General features: G+C 41.1%; 1 protein-coding gene across 1 annotated transcript in view; it reads right to left on the bottom strand.

Moving 5' to 3' along the window:
• GTSF1 (gametocyte specific factor 1) overlaps window positions 1-16,301 on the bottom strand; it is a 425,087-nt gene that overhangs the window by 225,331 nt on the left and 183,455 nt on the right. The window lies entirely within an intron of this gene.

Genomic DNA, 16,301 nt, shown 5'->3' with positions numbered 1-16,301 from the left:
TTTCTGGCCTCTGTCAGAAAAATCCTCATTTCTAAGGAGTCTATTATTGTCCCCAAGAAGGGAACCCTTGTTGACGGAGATAGAGAACTCTTTTCCACGTTCACTTTCCATCCGTGAGATCTGAGAAAGGCCAGGACAATGTCCGTGTGAGCCTTTGCTTGAGGAAGGGACGACGCTTGAATCAGAATGTCGTCCAAGTAAGGTACTACAGCAATGCCCCTTGGTCTTAGCACAGCTAGAAGGGACCCTAGTACCTTTGTGAAAATCCTTGGAGCAGTGGCTAATCCGAAAGGAAGCGCCACGAACTGGTAATGCTTGTCCAGGAATGCGAACCTTAGGAACCGATGATGTTCCTTGTGGATAGGAATATGTAGATACGCATCCTTTAAATCCACCGTGGTCATGAATTGACCTTCCTGGATGGAAGGAAGAATTGTTCGAATGGTTTCCATTTTGAACGATGGAACCTTGAGAAACTTGTTTAAGATCTTGAGATCTAAGATTGGTCTGAACGTTCCCTCTTTTTTGGGAACTATGAACAGATTGGAGTAGAACCCCATCCCTTGTTCTCCTAATGGAACAGGATGAATCACTCCCATTTTTAACAGGTCTTCTACACAACGTAAGAATGCCTGTCTTTTTATGTAGTCTGAAGACAACCGAGACCTGTGGAACCTCCCCCTTGGGGGAAGCCCCTTGAATTCCAGAAGATAACCTTGGGAGACTATTTCTAGCGCCCAAGGATCCAGAACATCTCTTGCCCAAGCCCGAGCGAAGAGAGAGAGTCTGCCCCCCACCAGATCCGGTCCCGGATCGGGGGCCAACATTTCATGCTGTCTTGGTAGCAGTGGCAGGTTTCTTGGCCTGCTTTCCCTTGTTCCAGCCTTGCATTGGTCTCCAAGCTGGCTTGGCTTGAGAAGTATTACCCTCTTGCTTAGAGGACGTAGCACTTTGGGCTGGTCCGTTTCTACGAAAGGGACGAAAATTAGGTTTATTTTTGGCCTTGAAAGGCCGATCCTGAGGAAGGGCGTGGCCCTTACCCCCAGTGATATCAGAGATAATCTCTTTCAAGTCAGGGCCAAACAGCGTTTTCCCCTTGAAAGGAATGTTAAGTAGCTTGTTCTTGGAAGACGCATCAGCTGACCAAGATTTCAACCAAAGCGCTCTGCGCGCCACAATAGCAAACCCAGAATTCTTAGCCGCTAACCTAGCCAATTGCAAAGTGGCGTCTAGGGTGAAAGAATTAGCCAATTTGAGAGCATTGATTCTGTTCATAATCTCCTCATAAGGAGGAGAATCACTATCGACCGCCTTTACCAGCTCATCGAACCAGAAACACGCGGCTGTAGCGACAGGGACAATGCATGAAATTGGTTGTAGAAGGTAACCCTGCTGAACAAACATCTTTTTAAGTAAACCTTCTAATTTTTTATCCATAGGATCTTTGAAAGCACAACTATCTTCTATGGGTATAGTGGTGCGTTTGTTTAAAGTGGAAACCGCTCCCTCGACCTTGGGGACTGTCTGCCATAAGTCCTTTCTGGGGTCGACCATAGGAAACAATTTTTTAAATATGGGGGGAGGGACGAAAGGAATACCGGGCCTTTCCCATTCTTTATTTACAATGTCCGCCACCCGCTTGGGTATAGGAAAAGCTTCTGGGAGCCCAGGGACCTCTAGGAACTTGTCCATTTTACATAGTTTCTCTGGGATGACCAACTTGTCACAATCATCCAGAGTGGATAATACCTCCTTAAGCAGAATGCGGAGATGTTCCAACTTAAATTTAAACGTAATCACATCAGGTTCAGCTTGTTGAGAAATGTTCCCTGAATCAGTAATTTCTCCCTCAGACAAAACCTCCCTGGCCCCATCAGACTGGTTTAGGGGCCCTTCAGAACCATTATTATCAGTGTCGTCATGCTCTTCAGTATCTAAAACAGAGCAGTCGCGCTTACGCTGATAAGTGTGCATTTTGGCTAAAATGTTTTTGACAGAATTATCCATTACAGCCGTTAATTGTTGCATAGTAAGGAGTATTGGCTCGCTAGATGTACTAGGGGCCTCCTGAGTGGGCAAGACTCGTGTAGACGAAGGAGGGAATGATGCAGTACCATGCTTACTCCCCTCACTTGAGGAATCATCTTGGGCATCATTGTCATTGTCACATAAATCACATTTATTTAAATGAGAAGGAACTCTGGCTTCCCCACATTCAGAACACAGTCTATCTGGTAGTTCAGACATGTTAAACAGGCATAAACTTGATAACAAAGTACAAAAAACGTTTTAAAATAAAACCGTTACTGTCACTTTAAATTTTAAACTGAACACACTTTATTACTGCAATTGCGAAAAAATATGAAGGAATTGTTCAAAATTCACCAATATTTCACCACAGTGTCTTAAAGCCTTAAAAGTATTGCACACCAAATTTGGAAGCTTTAACCCTTAAAATAACGGAACCGGAGTCGTTTTTAACTTTAACCCCTTTACAGTCCCTGGTGTCTGCTTTGCTGAGACCCAACCAAGCCCAAAGGGGAATACGATACCAAATGACGCCTTCAGAAAGTCTTTTCTATGTATCAGAGCTCCTCACACATGCGACTGCATGTCATGCCTCTCAAAAACAAGTGCGCAACACCGGCGCGAAAATGAGGCTCTGCCTATGATTTGGGAAAGCCCCTAAAGAGAAAGGTGTCTAAAAAAGTGCCTGCCGATATAATCTTATCAAAATACCCAGATTAAATGATTCCTCAAGGCTAAATATGTGTTAATAATGAATCGATTTAGCCCAGAAAAAGTCTACAGTCTTAATAAGCCCTTGTGAAGCCCTTATTTACAATCTTAATAAACATGGCTTACCGGATCCCATAGGGAAAATGACAGCTTCCAGCATTACATCGTCTTGTTAGAATGTGTCATACCTCAAGCAGCAAGAGACTGCTCACTGTTCCCCCAACTGAAGTTAATTCCTCTCAACAGTCCTGTGTGGAACAGCCATGGATTTTAGTAACGGTTGCTAAAATCATTTTCCTCATACAAACAGAAATCTTCATCTCTTTTCTGTTTCTGAGTAAATAGTACATACCAGCACTATTTTAAAATAACAAACTCTTGATTGAATAATAAAAACTACAGTTAAACACTAAAAAACTCTAAGCCATCTCCGTGGAGATGTTGCCTGTACAACGGCAAAGAGAATGACTGGGGTAGGCGGAGCCTAGGAGGGATCATGTGACCAGCTTTGCTGGGCTCTTTGCCATTTCCTGTTGGGGAAGAGAATATCCCACAAGTAAGGATGACGCCGTGGACCGGACACACCTATGTTGGAGAAATTAGGCTTATTTTTAGCCTTAAAAGACCTATCCTTTGGAAGGGCGTGGCCCTTTCCCCCAGTGATGTCTTAAATAATCTCTTTCAAATCAGGTCCAAATAAAGTTTTACCTTTGAAAGGGATGTTAAGCAATTTTGTCTTGGATGACACATCCGCTGACCAAGACTTTAGCCAAAGCGCTCTGCGCGCCACGATAGCAAACCCTGAATTTTTCGCCGCTAATCTTGCTAACTGCAAAGCGGCATCTAAAATAAAAGAGTTAGCCAATTTAAGTGCGTGAACTCTGTCCATAACCTCCTCATATGGAGTTTCTCTACTGAGCGACTTTTCTAGTTCCTCGAACCAGAACCACGCTGCTGTAGTGACAGGAACAATGCATGAAATTGGTTGTAGAAGGTAGCCTTGCTGTACAAAAATCTTTTTAAGCAAACCTTCCAATTTTTTATCCATAGGATCTTTGAAAGCACAACTATCTTCAATAGGAATAGTAGTGCGTTTGTTTAGAGTAGAAACTGCCCCCTCGACCTTGGGGACTGTCTGTCATAAGTCCTTTCTGGGGTCAACCATAGGAAATAATTTCTTAAATATAGGGGGAGGAACAAAAAGGTATGCCGGGTTTTTCCCACTCCTTATTTACTATGTCCGCCACCCGCTTGGGTATAGGAAAAGCGTCGGGGGGCACCGGAACCTCTAGGAACCTGTCCATCTTGCATAATTTCTCTGGAATGACCAAATTGTCACAATCATCCAGAGTAGATAACACCTCCTTAAGCAGTGCACGGAGATGTTCTAATTTAAATTTAAATGTCACAACATCAGGTTCAGCTTGATGAGAAATTTTTCCTGAATCTGAAATTTCTCCATCAGACAAAACCTCCCTCATGGCCCCTTCAGATTGGTGTGAGGGTATGACAGAACAATTATCATCAGCGTCCTCTTGCTCTTCAGTGTTTAAAACAGAGCAATCGCGCATTCTCTGATAAGTAGGCATTTTGGATAAACGATTTGCTATGGAGTTATCCAATACAGCCGTTAATTGTTGCATGGTAATAAGTATTGGCGCACTAGATGTACTAGGGGCCTCCTGCATGGGCAAAACTGGTGTAGACACAGTAGGAGATGATGTAGTATCATGTTTACTCCCCTCATTTGAGGAATCATCTTGGGCAATATCATTATCTGTGGCAGTACTGTCCTTACTTTGTTTGGACGCTATGGCACAATTATCACATAAATTTAAATGGGGAGACACATTGGCTTTCATACATATAGGACATAGCTTATCTGAAGGTACAGACATGTTAAACAGGCTTAAACTTGTCAACAAAGCACAAAAAACGTTTTAAAATAAAACCGTTACTGTCACTTTAAATTTCAAACAGAAAACACTTTATTACTGAATATGTGAAAAAGTATGAAGGAATTGTTCAAAAATTACCAAAATTTCACCACAGTGTCTTAAAGCCTTAAAAGTATTGCACACCAAATTTCAGAGCTTTAACCCTTAAAATAATGGAACCGGAGCAGTTTTTCAATTTAACCCCTATACAGTCCCAGCTATAGTCTTTGCTAAGACCCAACCAAGCCCTGAGGGGAATACGATACCAAATGACGCCTTCTAAAAGCTTTTTCAGAGATTCTTAGATCCTCACACATGCATCTGCATGCCCTGCTCTCAAAAAACAACTGCGCATTAATGGCGCGAAAATGAGGCCCCCTGACTGAAAAAGGTGTCCAATACAGTGCCTGCCGAAATGTTAGCCTAAATCTGAATAATATGCACAAATAAAGCAATCGATTTAGCCCATAAAAATGTCTACCAGTTTTTTAGCCCATAATAAGCCCTTTATTCTGTTTGTTTGACTAAGAAAATGGCTTACCGGTCCCCATGAGGGGAAATGACAGCCTTCCAGCATTACACAGTCTTGTTAGAAATATGGCTAGTCATACCTTAAGCAGAAAAGTCTGCTAACTGTTTCCCCCAACTGAAGTTACTTCATCTCAACAGTCCTGTGTGGAAACAGCAACCGATTTTAGTTACTGTCTGCTAAAATCATCTTCCTCTTACAAACAGAAATCTTCATCCTTTTCTGTTTCAGAGTAAATAGTACATACCAGCACTATTTTAAAATAAACACTTGATAGAAGAATAAAAACTACATTTAAACACCAAAAAAACTCTTAACCATCTCCGTGGAGATGTTGCCTGTGCAACGGCAAAGAGAATGACTGGGGTGGGCGGAGCCTAGGAGGGACCATGTGACCAGCTTTGCTGGGACTCTTTGCCATTTCCTGTTGGGGAAGAGAATATCCCACAAGTAAGGATGACGCCGTGGACCGGACACACCAATGTTGGAGAAATATAACTTATTCATTGATAATAAAATCAAATACTACATACATATTAAAAGAATCCAGATATACATTTATGATGAACCTAATTAATGTTCAGAGAGGGGATAATAATAAATCTGGCCTAGAAATAATAAAAAGGAAAAGAGTAACCCCTCTCTTGGAAATTAGCATTCAAACCACTCTGAAATGGGTATAAAATTAATATCCAATACAAATATAGGACTGCTGTAAACCCAACGTTTATTTGGGTTTACAGCAGTCCTTAATATAAACCCCCAATACGTGGAGTATTAGTAACTTAAACCAGCAGTCTACACTGAATCAACTGAATCTTAATTGGGAGTGTGTGTAATGCTTAGTCACATGTGGTTCACATTGTATTCTTTCGGTCAAATTGAGAATAGTAATATGATGAAAACAAATGTGATTCACTGGATCTGAATGCATTTATTCCGTTTATTGTATAAATAAACACTTGTATGTTACCCAATACGATCAATATGTTAACATCTACTAAGGTATCAGATGGGATCTCACTAAAACCTTATGCTATCTTTGGTAAAACCTATATTATAACGTGAACCTATGGTCAGTCTCAACCAGGATAATAATACATGTGTATTATTAGCAGTATACGCTGTGTGTACTGGTTTGACTATCCAAAGATTAACTTCGTTTGAGAGTGTGTGATCAACCACTGGTTTTATTTGGCGTAAAGCATGTTAAATTAAAGACCATATGTAAATCTATGTCTCGAACGTGTTGCATGAGCAGTATTAGCAATATGTACTATGTCCAGTGTTGTAACGATCTCTTGCATACCAGGTTTACTTTAGTTTATATCGTAAATAAGATCATAAAGGATAGTTAAGTGAAGTTGTTAATTTATTAGGCAACAAGTCCTTAATATTGACCCCCAACGAGTGGAGTATTAGTAACTTGTACCAGCAGTCTAACACTATGTCAAGTAAATCATAGTTGGTAGTGTATGTAATGCTTAGACTCCTGTGGTTCAAGTTGTGTATTCCAGTCGAATTGAGACTGGTAATATGATGAGAACAACTATCAATCTCTAGATCTGTATGCTCATGTATTTGTTCCGTTTAAATTTTGCACCACCTGTATGTTACCCAATACGATCAATATGTTAAACTACTACTAGGGTGTCAAATAGTATCTCACTTGAACCCTTTGACTATCTTTAGTATAACCTATATTATAACGTGAACTTATGGTCAGTGTCAACCAGGATTATAATACCTGTATGTTATTAGCAGTATACGCTATATGTACTGGATTGACACTCCACAGTATAAAAGGTTAACTTCGTTTAAGGGTTTGTTATCAACCACTGGTTTGACTTGGCGTAGAGCCTGTTAAAATATAGGCCTTATGTCAGTCTACATCTCGAACGTGTTGCATATGCAGTATTAGCAGTATGCACTGTATTCAGTATTTTAACACTCTCTTGTATAACAGGTTTACTTTGTTTAAAAACAGAATTTATGTTTACCTGATAAATTACTTTCTCCAACGGTGTGTCCGGTCCACGGCGTCATCCTTACTTGTGGGATATTCTCTTCCCCAACAGGAAATGGCAAAGAGCCCAGCAAAGCTGGTCACATGATCCCTCCTAGGCTCCGCCTTCCCCAGTCATTCGACCGACGTAAAGGAGGAATATTTGCATAGGAGAAATCATACGATACCGTGGTGACTGTAGTTAGAGAAAATAAATCATCAGACCTGATTAAAAAACCAGGGCGGGCCGTGGACCGGACACACCGTTGGAGAAAGTAATTTATCAGGTAAACATAAATTCTGTTTTCTCCAACATAGGTGTGTCCGGTCCACGGCGTCATCCTTACTTGTGGGAACCAATACCAAAGCTTTAGGACACGGATGATGGGAGGGAGCAAATCAGGTCACCTAGATGGAAGGCACCACGGCTTGCAAAACCTTTCTCCCAAAAATAGCCTCAGAAGAAGCAAAAGTATCAAATTTGTGAAATTTGGTAAAAGTGTGCAGTGAAGACCAAGTCGCTGCCTTACATATCTGATCAACAGAAGCCTCGTTCTTGAAGGCCCATGTGGAAGCCACAGCCCTAGTGGAATGAGCTGTGATTCTTTCAGGAGGCTGCCGTCCGGCAGTCTCATAAGCCAATCTGATGATGCTTTTAAGCCAAAAAGAGAGAGAGGTAGAAGTTGCTTTTTGACCTCTCCTTTTACCAGAATAAACAACAAACAAGGAAGATGTTTGTCTGAAATCCTTTGTAGCCTCTAAATAGAACTTTAGAGCACGAACTACATCCAAATTGTGCAACAAACGTTCCTTCTTTGAAACTGGATTCGGACACAAAGAAGGCACAACTATCTCCTGGTTAATATTTTTGTTAGAAACAACTTTCGGAAGAAAACCAGGTTTAGTACGCATAACCACCTTATCTGCATGGAACACCAGATAAGGAGGAGAACACTGCAGAGCAGATAACTCTGAAACTCTTCTAGCAGAAGAAATTGCAACCAAAAACAAAACTTTCCAAGATAATAACTTAATATCTACGGAATGTAAGGGTTCAAACGGAACCCCTTGAAGAACTGAAAGAACTAAATTGAGACTCCAAGGAGGAGTCAAAGGTTTGTAAACAGGCTTGATTCTAACCAGAGCCTGAACAAAAGCCTGAACATCTGGCACAGCCGCCAGCTTCTTGTGAAGTAAAACAGATAAAGCAGAAATCTGTCCCTTCAAAGAACTTGCAGATAATCCTTTCTCCAAACCCTCTTGTAGAAAGGATAGAATCTTAGGAATTTTTACCCTGTTCCATGGGAATCCTTTCGATTCGCACCAACAGATATATTTTTTCCATACTTTATGGTAAATTTTTCTAATTACAGGCTTTCTAGCCTGAATAAGAGTATCAATGACAGAATCTGAGAACCCACGCTTTGATAAAATCAAGCGTTCAATCTCCAAGCAGTCAGTTGGAGTGATGCCAGATTCGGATGTTCGAACGGACCTTGAACAAGAAGGTCCCGTCTCAAAGGTAGCTTCCATGGTGGAGCCGATGACATATTCACCAGGTCTGCATACCAAGTTCTGCGTGGCCACGCAGGAGCTATCAAGATCACCGAAGCCCTCTCCTGATTGACCCTGGCTACCAGCCTGGGAATGAGAGGAAACGGTGGGAACACATAAGCTAGGTTGAAGGTCCAGGGCGCTACTAGTGCATCTACTAGAGTCGCCTTGGGATCCCTGGATCTGGACCCGTAGCAAGGAACCTTGAAGTTCTGACGAGACGCCATCAGATCCATGTCTGGAATGCCCCATAATTGAGTTATTTGGGCAAAGATTTCCGGATGGAGTTCCCACTCCCCCGGATGAAATGTCTGACGACTCAGAAAATCCGCTTCCCAATTTTCCACTCCTGGGATGTGGATTGCAGACAAGTGGCAGGAGTGAAGCTCCACCCATTGAATTACTTTGGTCACTTCTTCCATCGCCAGGGAACTCTTTGTTCCCCCCTGATGGTTGATATATGCAACAGTCGTCATGTTGTCTGATTGAAACCTTATGAATTTGGCCTTTGCTAGTTGAGGCCAAGCCTTGAGAGCATTGAATATCGCTCTCAGTTCCAGAATGTTTATCGGGAGAAGAGATTCTTCCCGAGACCATAGACCCTGAGCTTTCAGGCGTTTCCAGACCGCGCCCCAGCCCACCAGGCTGGCGTCGGTCGTTACAATGACCCACTCTGGTCTTCTGAAGCTCATCCCTTGGGACAGGTTGTCCAGGGTCAGCCACCAACGGAGTGAATCTCTGGTCCTCTGATCTACTTGGATCGTCGGGGACAAATCTGTATAATCCCCATTCCACTGTCTGAGCATGCACAGTTGTAATGGTCTTAGATGAATTCGCGCAAAAGGAACTATGTCCATTGCCGCAACCATCAAACCTATAACTTCCATGCACTGCGCTATGGAAGGAAGAAGAACAGAATGAAGTACTTGACAAGAGCTTAGAAGTTTTGATTTTCTGGCTTCTGTCAGAAAAATCTTCATTTCCAAGGAGTCTATTATTGTTCCCAAGAAGGGAACTCTTGTTGACGGGAATAGAGAACTTTTTTCTACGTTCACTTTCCACCCGTGAGATCTGAGAAAGGCTAGGACAATGTCCGTATGAGCCTTTGCTTGTGGCAGAGACGACGCTTGAATCAGTATGTCGTCCAAGTAGGGTACTACTGCAATGCCCCTTGGTCTTAGCACCGCTAGAAGGGACCCTAGTACCTTTGTGAAAATTCTTGGAGCAGTGGCTAGTCCGAATGGGAGTGCCACAAACTGGAAATGCTTGTCCAGAAAGGCGAATCTTAGGAACCGATGATGTTCCTTGTGGATAGGAATATGTAGATACGCATCCTTTAAATCCACCGTAGTCATGAATTGACCTTCCTGGATGGTAGGAAGAATTGTCCGAATGGTTTCCATCTTGAACGATGGGACCTTGAGAAATTTGTTTAGGATCTTGAGATCCAAAATTGGCCTGAATGTTCCCTCTTTTTTGGGAACTATGAACAGATTGGAGTAAAACCCCATCCCTTGTTCTCCTAATGGAACAGGATGAATCACTCCCATTTTTAACAGGTCTTCTACACAATGTAAGAATGCCTGTCTTTTTATTTGGTCTGAAGACAATTGAGACCTGTGGAACCTTCCCCTTGGAGGTAGTTCCTTGAATTCCAGGAGATAACCTTGAGAAACTATTTCTAGCGCCCAAGGATCCTGAACATCTCTTGCCCAAGCCTGAGCGAAGAGAGAGAGTCTGCCCCCCACCAGATCCGGTCCCGGATCGGGGGCCAGCGTCTCATGCTGTCTTAGTAGCGGTAGCGGGCTTCTTGGCCTGCTTACCCTTGTTCCAGCCTTGCATCGGTCTCCAGGCTGGCTTGGTTTGAGAAGAATTACCCTCTTGCTTAGAGGATGTAGAATTTGAGGCTGGTCCGTTTCTGCGAAAGGGACGAAAATTTGTTTTATTTTTAGCCTTAAAAGACCTATCCTGAGGAAGGGCGTGGCCCTTTCCCCCAGTGATGTCTGAAATAATCTCTTTCAAGTCAGGGCCAAACAGCGTTTTCCCCTTGAAAGGGATGTTAAGCAATCTGTTCTTGGAGGACACATCCGCTGACCAAGACTTCAGCCAAAGCGCTCTGCGCGCCACAATAGCAAAACCTGAATTTTTCGCCGCTAATCTAGCTAACTGCAAAGTGGCGTCTAAGGTAAGAGTTAGCCAACTTAAGTGCTTGAACTCTGTCCATAACCTCCTCATAAGAAGATGCTTGATTGAGTGACTTTTCTAGTTCCTCGAACCAGAAACACGCTGCTGTAGTGACAGGAACAATGCATGAAATTGGTTGTAGAAGGTAACCTTGCTGAACAAACATCTTTTTAAGCAAACCCTCTAATTTTTTATCCATAGGATCTTTGAAAGCACAGCTATCTTCTATAGGGATAGTGGTGCGTTTGTTTAGAGTAGAAACCACCCCCTCGACCTTGGGGACTGTCTGCCATAAGTCCTTCCTGGGGTCGACCATGGGAAATAATTTCTTAAATATAGGGGGAGGGACAAAAGGTATGCCGGGCCTTTCCCATTCTTTATTTACAATGTCCGCCACCCGCTTGGGTATAGGAAAAGCTTCGGGGGGCACCGGGACCTCTAAGAACCCGTCCATCTTACATAATTTCTGTGGAATGACCAAATTGTCACAATCATCCAGAGTAGATAACACCTCCTTAAGCAGAGCGCGGAGATGTTCCAATTTAAATTTAAATGTAATAACGTCAGGTTCAGCTTGTTGAGAAATTTTTCCTGAATCTGAAATTTCTCCCTCAGACAAAACCTCCCTAGCCCCTTCAGACTGGTGTAAGGGCATGTCAGAACCATTATCATCAGCGTCCTCATGCTCTTCAGTATCTAAAACAGAGCAGTCGCGCTTTCGCTGATAAGTGGGCATTTTGGCTAAAATGTTTAATAGAATTATCCATTACAGCCGTTAATTGTTGCATAGTAAGGAGGATTGGTGCACTAGATGCACTAGGGGCCTCCTGAGTGGGCAAGACTGGTGTAGACATAGAAGGGGATGATGCAGTACCATGCTTACTCCCCTCACTTAAGGAATCATTTTGGGCAACATTATTATCAGTGGCATCATTGTCCCTACTTTGTTTGTCACATTCATCACATATATTTAAATGGATAGGAACCTTGGCTTCCGAACATACAGAACATCGTCTATCTGATAGTTCAGACATGTTAATAGGCATAAACTTGATAACAAAGCACAAAAAACGTTTTAAAATAAAACCGTTACTGTCTCTTTAAATTTTAAACTGAACACACTTTTTTACTGAATATACGCAAAAGTATGAAGGAAATGTTCAAAATTCACCAAAATTTCACCACAGTGTCATAAAGCCTTAAAAGTATTGCACACCAAATTTGAAAGCTTTAACTCTTAAAATAACGGAACCGGAACCGTTTTTACATTTAACCCCTATACAGTCCCTGGTATCTGCTTTGCTGAGACCCAACCAAGCCCAGAGGGGAATACGATACCAAATGACGCCTTCAATAAGCTTTTTCAGTGGATCTGAGCTCCTCACACATGCATCTGCATGCCTTGCTTCTCAAAAACAACTGCGCATTAGTGGCGCGAAAATGAGGCTCTGCCTATGACTAGAAAAGGCCCCCAGTGAAAAAGGTGTCCAATACAGTGCCTGTCCGTTTTTTTAACAAAATTGCCAAGATTAAAATAACTCCAAAGTTATAAACCATTAAATATGCTTATATAGTAATCGTTTTGGCCCAGAAAAATGTCTACCAGTCTTTAAAGCCCTTGTGAAGCCCTTTTATTCTTATATTGAAAATTAAGAAAATGGCTTACCGGATCCCATAGGGAAAATGACAGCTTCCAGCATTACCAAGTCTTGTTAGAAATGTGTCATACCTCAAGCAGCCAAAGTCTGCTCACTGTTTCCCCCAACTGAAGTTAATTCCTCTCAACAGTCCTGTGTGGAAACAGCCATCGATTTTAGTAACGGTTGCTAAAATCATTTTCCTCTTACAAACAGAAATCTTCATCTCTTTTCTGTTTCAGAGTAAATAGTACATACCAGCACTATTTTAAAATAACAAACTCTTGATTGAAGAATAAAAACTACATTTAAACACCAAAAAACTCTGAGCCATCTCCGTGGAGATGTTGCCTGTGCAACGGCAAAGAGAATGACTGGGAAGGCGGAGCCTAGGAGGGATCATGTGACCAGCTTTGCTGGGCTCTTTGCCATTTCCTGTTGGGGAAGAGAATATCCCACAAGTAAGGATGACGCCGTGGACCGGACACACCTATGTTGGAGAAATAGTATGCTCACTACAATAATAGCACGGCTGCGTAAGATATTTAATAAAGTAATGCTCTAAATATATGGTAAATTTCTTAGAATTCGAGCAATGCCATCTTGTGACTAGATCTGACACAACCCAGATCAAACTGTATTACAATATAAACATGTTTTACTAGAATGCTATATCTGGCACAACCCAGATCAAGTTGGTAATTTTAGGTTTTTAGCAATTAGAACAGAGTGCAGGTTCACAATAAACTAGGCATCTGGCAATTAAAAAATGAGAGCGCAAAACACGCTCAAGTAGCTCCCCTAACACGTTTCGCCCATCCGGGCTTTCTCAAAGGCAGCGGGCCTCCATCGTTTGGAGGATATATACCCTACAAAATGCGGAAGTCCCGCCTTATCTCGCTTCCGATTGGTTTTGGATTCTATCAATTGACAACCAGCAGCCAATCATGTGTGTGTGAGTGGGCGGTTTGTGGTATGACGTCTGTTAACAATCCTTGCCCACTCTCCTGTCAGTATTCTGTCTATTGCGATAATGTTTCCATATTAGTTAAGTTACTCTGAATACGTAATTCGCATCAGTCACAATAGATCTCTAAAATATCCAGTCCATGTAATAAATACCTGCCGTGATGAATGTCCCAATGAGTGCAAAGTCTGATATATCACTACAGTGTATCTTGTAGTGTTGTGATAACCCGATCTTGGACTATTCAAAAGTTATTAAATGTGTCTATCTGGTATGTTTTGCTTTAAACCAGGTATATGATCAATCCTTGTCCTTGTACTGTTTACTAGGTAACTGTGTATAAATCCAAAGGAACCTAATACATAATACACTTTCCTCTTGTGTGTGGATTAGATATTATCCTATACATCATAAATTTAGACTATCAATAGTATCTAAACTAGTATTGTTAAATGCATGATAGATGTTAAGTATGCAAAAAAGGTGTTGGTGCAGCTCCACAAATTGTGTGTGAAATATGCCGCTTAAAAAAATTCTTGTGTTAAGTGGATTGAATGCTGTGTGGTGTTGTGAATTCCATAATGCAAAATAAACGAATCTAATTATGAAAAGTTAGCAGTATCTTACCAAAGGGGGGGAAAAAAAAAAAAAGAGAGGGTTTGTGGAAGTGTTAGGAGTGAAAAGTAATAAAATATGTACCTTGCATTGTATTAAAATAATACAACATGCGTGAAAAGTATGAGTGACTTGAAACTGTGGTGTGTAAAAGTTAGTTGATTAAATTGGAAAGGATGTGATAATAAAAAAATAAAAAATTTGTGAGTGCATGTGTGTTGTAATAAACATACTTCTCGATCTAAGTAATAATAAAAAATTGCTCTCATTTGAGAGCCTATTTCCACATTACATACAGTAATTACGGTCCATTGCTGTATGAAAGAAAAATGTGCAAATTAATTTATTTGTGTGGTTCAGTCTTGAACTTTTAATTTATGTCTAAAAATGAATTTTCTTACAGTTCAGTCTTGAACTTTTAAAAGTCATTAAATATTAAGATAAGTCATCAGTTTTAAGTGTGATTAAATCCTCTCTTATGATGTTTTGTTGCTATAGGAAGACATAATAATTGTTGCATTCATTAAGTCCAAAAGGTTGCACTGCGTTGAGTAAATAGATCCATCGGCTCTCAGATTTGAGTAATGCCGTCTCTAGGTCACCACCTCGCATGCCGAGACTCACTTTTTCTATCCCCCAGAATTGTAAATCATTATTAGAGTTGTGGAATTTCAAAAAGTGTACAGCTACACTTGCTAGGGTTTTGTGTTCTTCCCTGTCTTTGACAGCATTTTTTATATTTCTAAGGTGTTCCATGAGCCTGTCGTCATACCGACATAAAATAAATTCCAAGTACACTTGAGTACATAAATGACGCTCTCTGTGTTGCAACTGATATAGCGCTTGATTTTGTGACTTTTTCCAAATCTATCAGTGATAGTTTCAGTGTTGTGCATATATCTGCAAGTACTGCAATTACCACATTTGTGGGCTCCTGGGTTGAATGCTGTAGTTTTTTTCTTTTGAAAGTGGCTGTTAGTTATCATATCTTTAATGTTTTTGGCTCTCCTATGCCCTATAGAGGGTCTTTCTCCTAATGTTTTTAATATAGGGTCCATCATGAGAACGTTCCAATGCTTTTGTATTATCTCTAATACTTGTGGTGTTTGTGCATTGTAGGTCATGATGAGTCTTGGAATATTTGAGCCAATCTTAGTTTTCTTACTTAAGAGGCTTTGTCTAGGGGTAATTGAGGCCCTCTGTTTTGCTCTCTTAATAGATCTTTTGCTATAACCTCTTTTGATAAGTCTCTCCTCTAATTCAGCTGCCCTCTTTTCAAAAATATGTTTTTCTGAACAGTTGCGTCTTAGTCTCAAAAACTCCCCAGTGGGTAGACTTCTCATTGTGCCTGGAGCATGGGCACTTGAGCTATGTAGTAAACTGTTTGTCGCTTTGGGCTTCCTATATAAATCTGTATTTAGGAGCACTTCTGCGTTTTTATTGATTGTTATATCTAAGAAGTGAATTTCTGTCATGCTTGCCTCGTGGGTCAATTTGATGTTTAGATGGTTTTGGTTCAGATGATTTAGGAATTCCTTTAGATCCGAATATGTCCCTTCCCAAATAAACAGGATGTCATCAATGAATCTAATCCAGAAAGGTATCTGGTCTGTATATTTCTCGTTTTCCGTAAAAACATGTTCAGCCTCCCATCAACCTATAAATAGGTTGGCATATGTGGGTGCACATGTAGCGCCCATTGCTGTTCCACGAGTTGGCCATCAAAGGTAAAGAAATTTTAATTTAGTACAAAATCGAGCAGTTTAAGGACAAATTGATCATGTTCTTGATCTTCTTTAGAGTTTCTTTCAAGAAAATATTTGATCGCTTGTAGGCCTAGTGTATGGTCTATTGAAGTATATAAAAGACTCCACGTCTGTGGTAACCAACCAGGTAGATTCACTGAGTGTCAAGTTTTCTACTCTCTGGAGTACCTGCATTGTGTCTTGAACATATGATGGTAATTCCAACACAAAATTGTTGTAATCTGTGATCTATGTATTCACTTGCTTGTTCCGTTAAACAGCCAATGCCCGACACTATGGGCCTACCCGGTGGGCATTGAGGATTTTTGCGAATTTTAGGTATCATATAGAACGTAGCAACTTTGGGTTTGTCCACACTTAAGAACTTT

Source organism: Bombina bombina, chromosome 3 (genome assembly GCF_027579735.1).
Source record: "Bombina bombina isolate aBomBom1 chromosome 3, aBomBom1.pri, whole genome shotgun sequence".
NCBI lineage: Eukaryota > Metazoa > Chordata > Amphibia > Anura > Bombinatoridae > Bombina > Bombina bombina.
The sequence above is the reverse complement of the archived record's forward strand: the minus strand, read 5'-3'. Positions and strand labels throughout refer to the sequence as shown.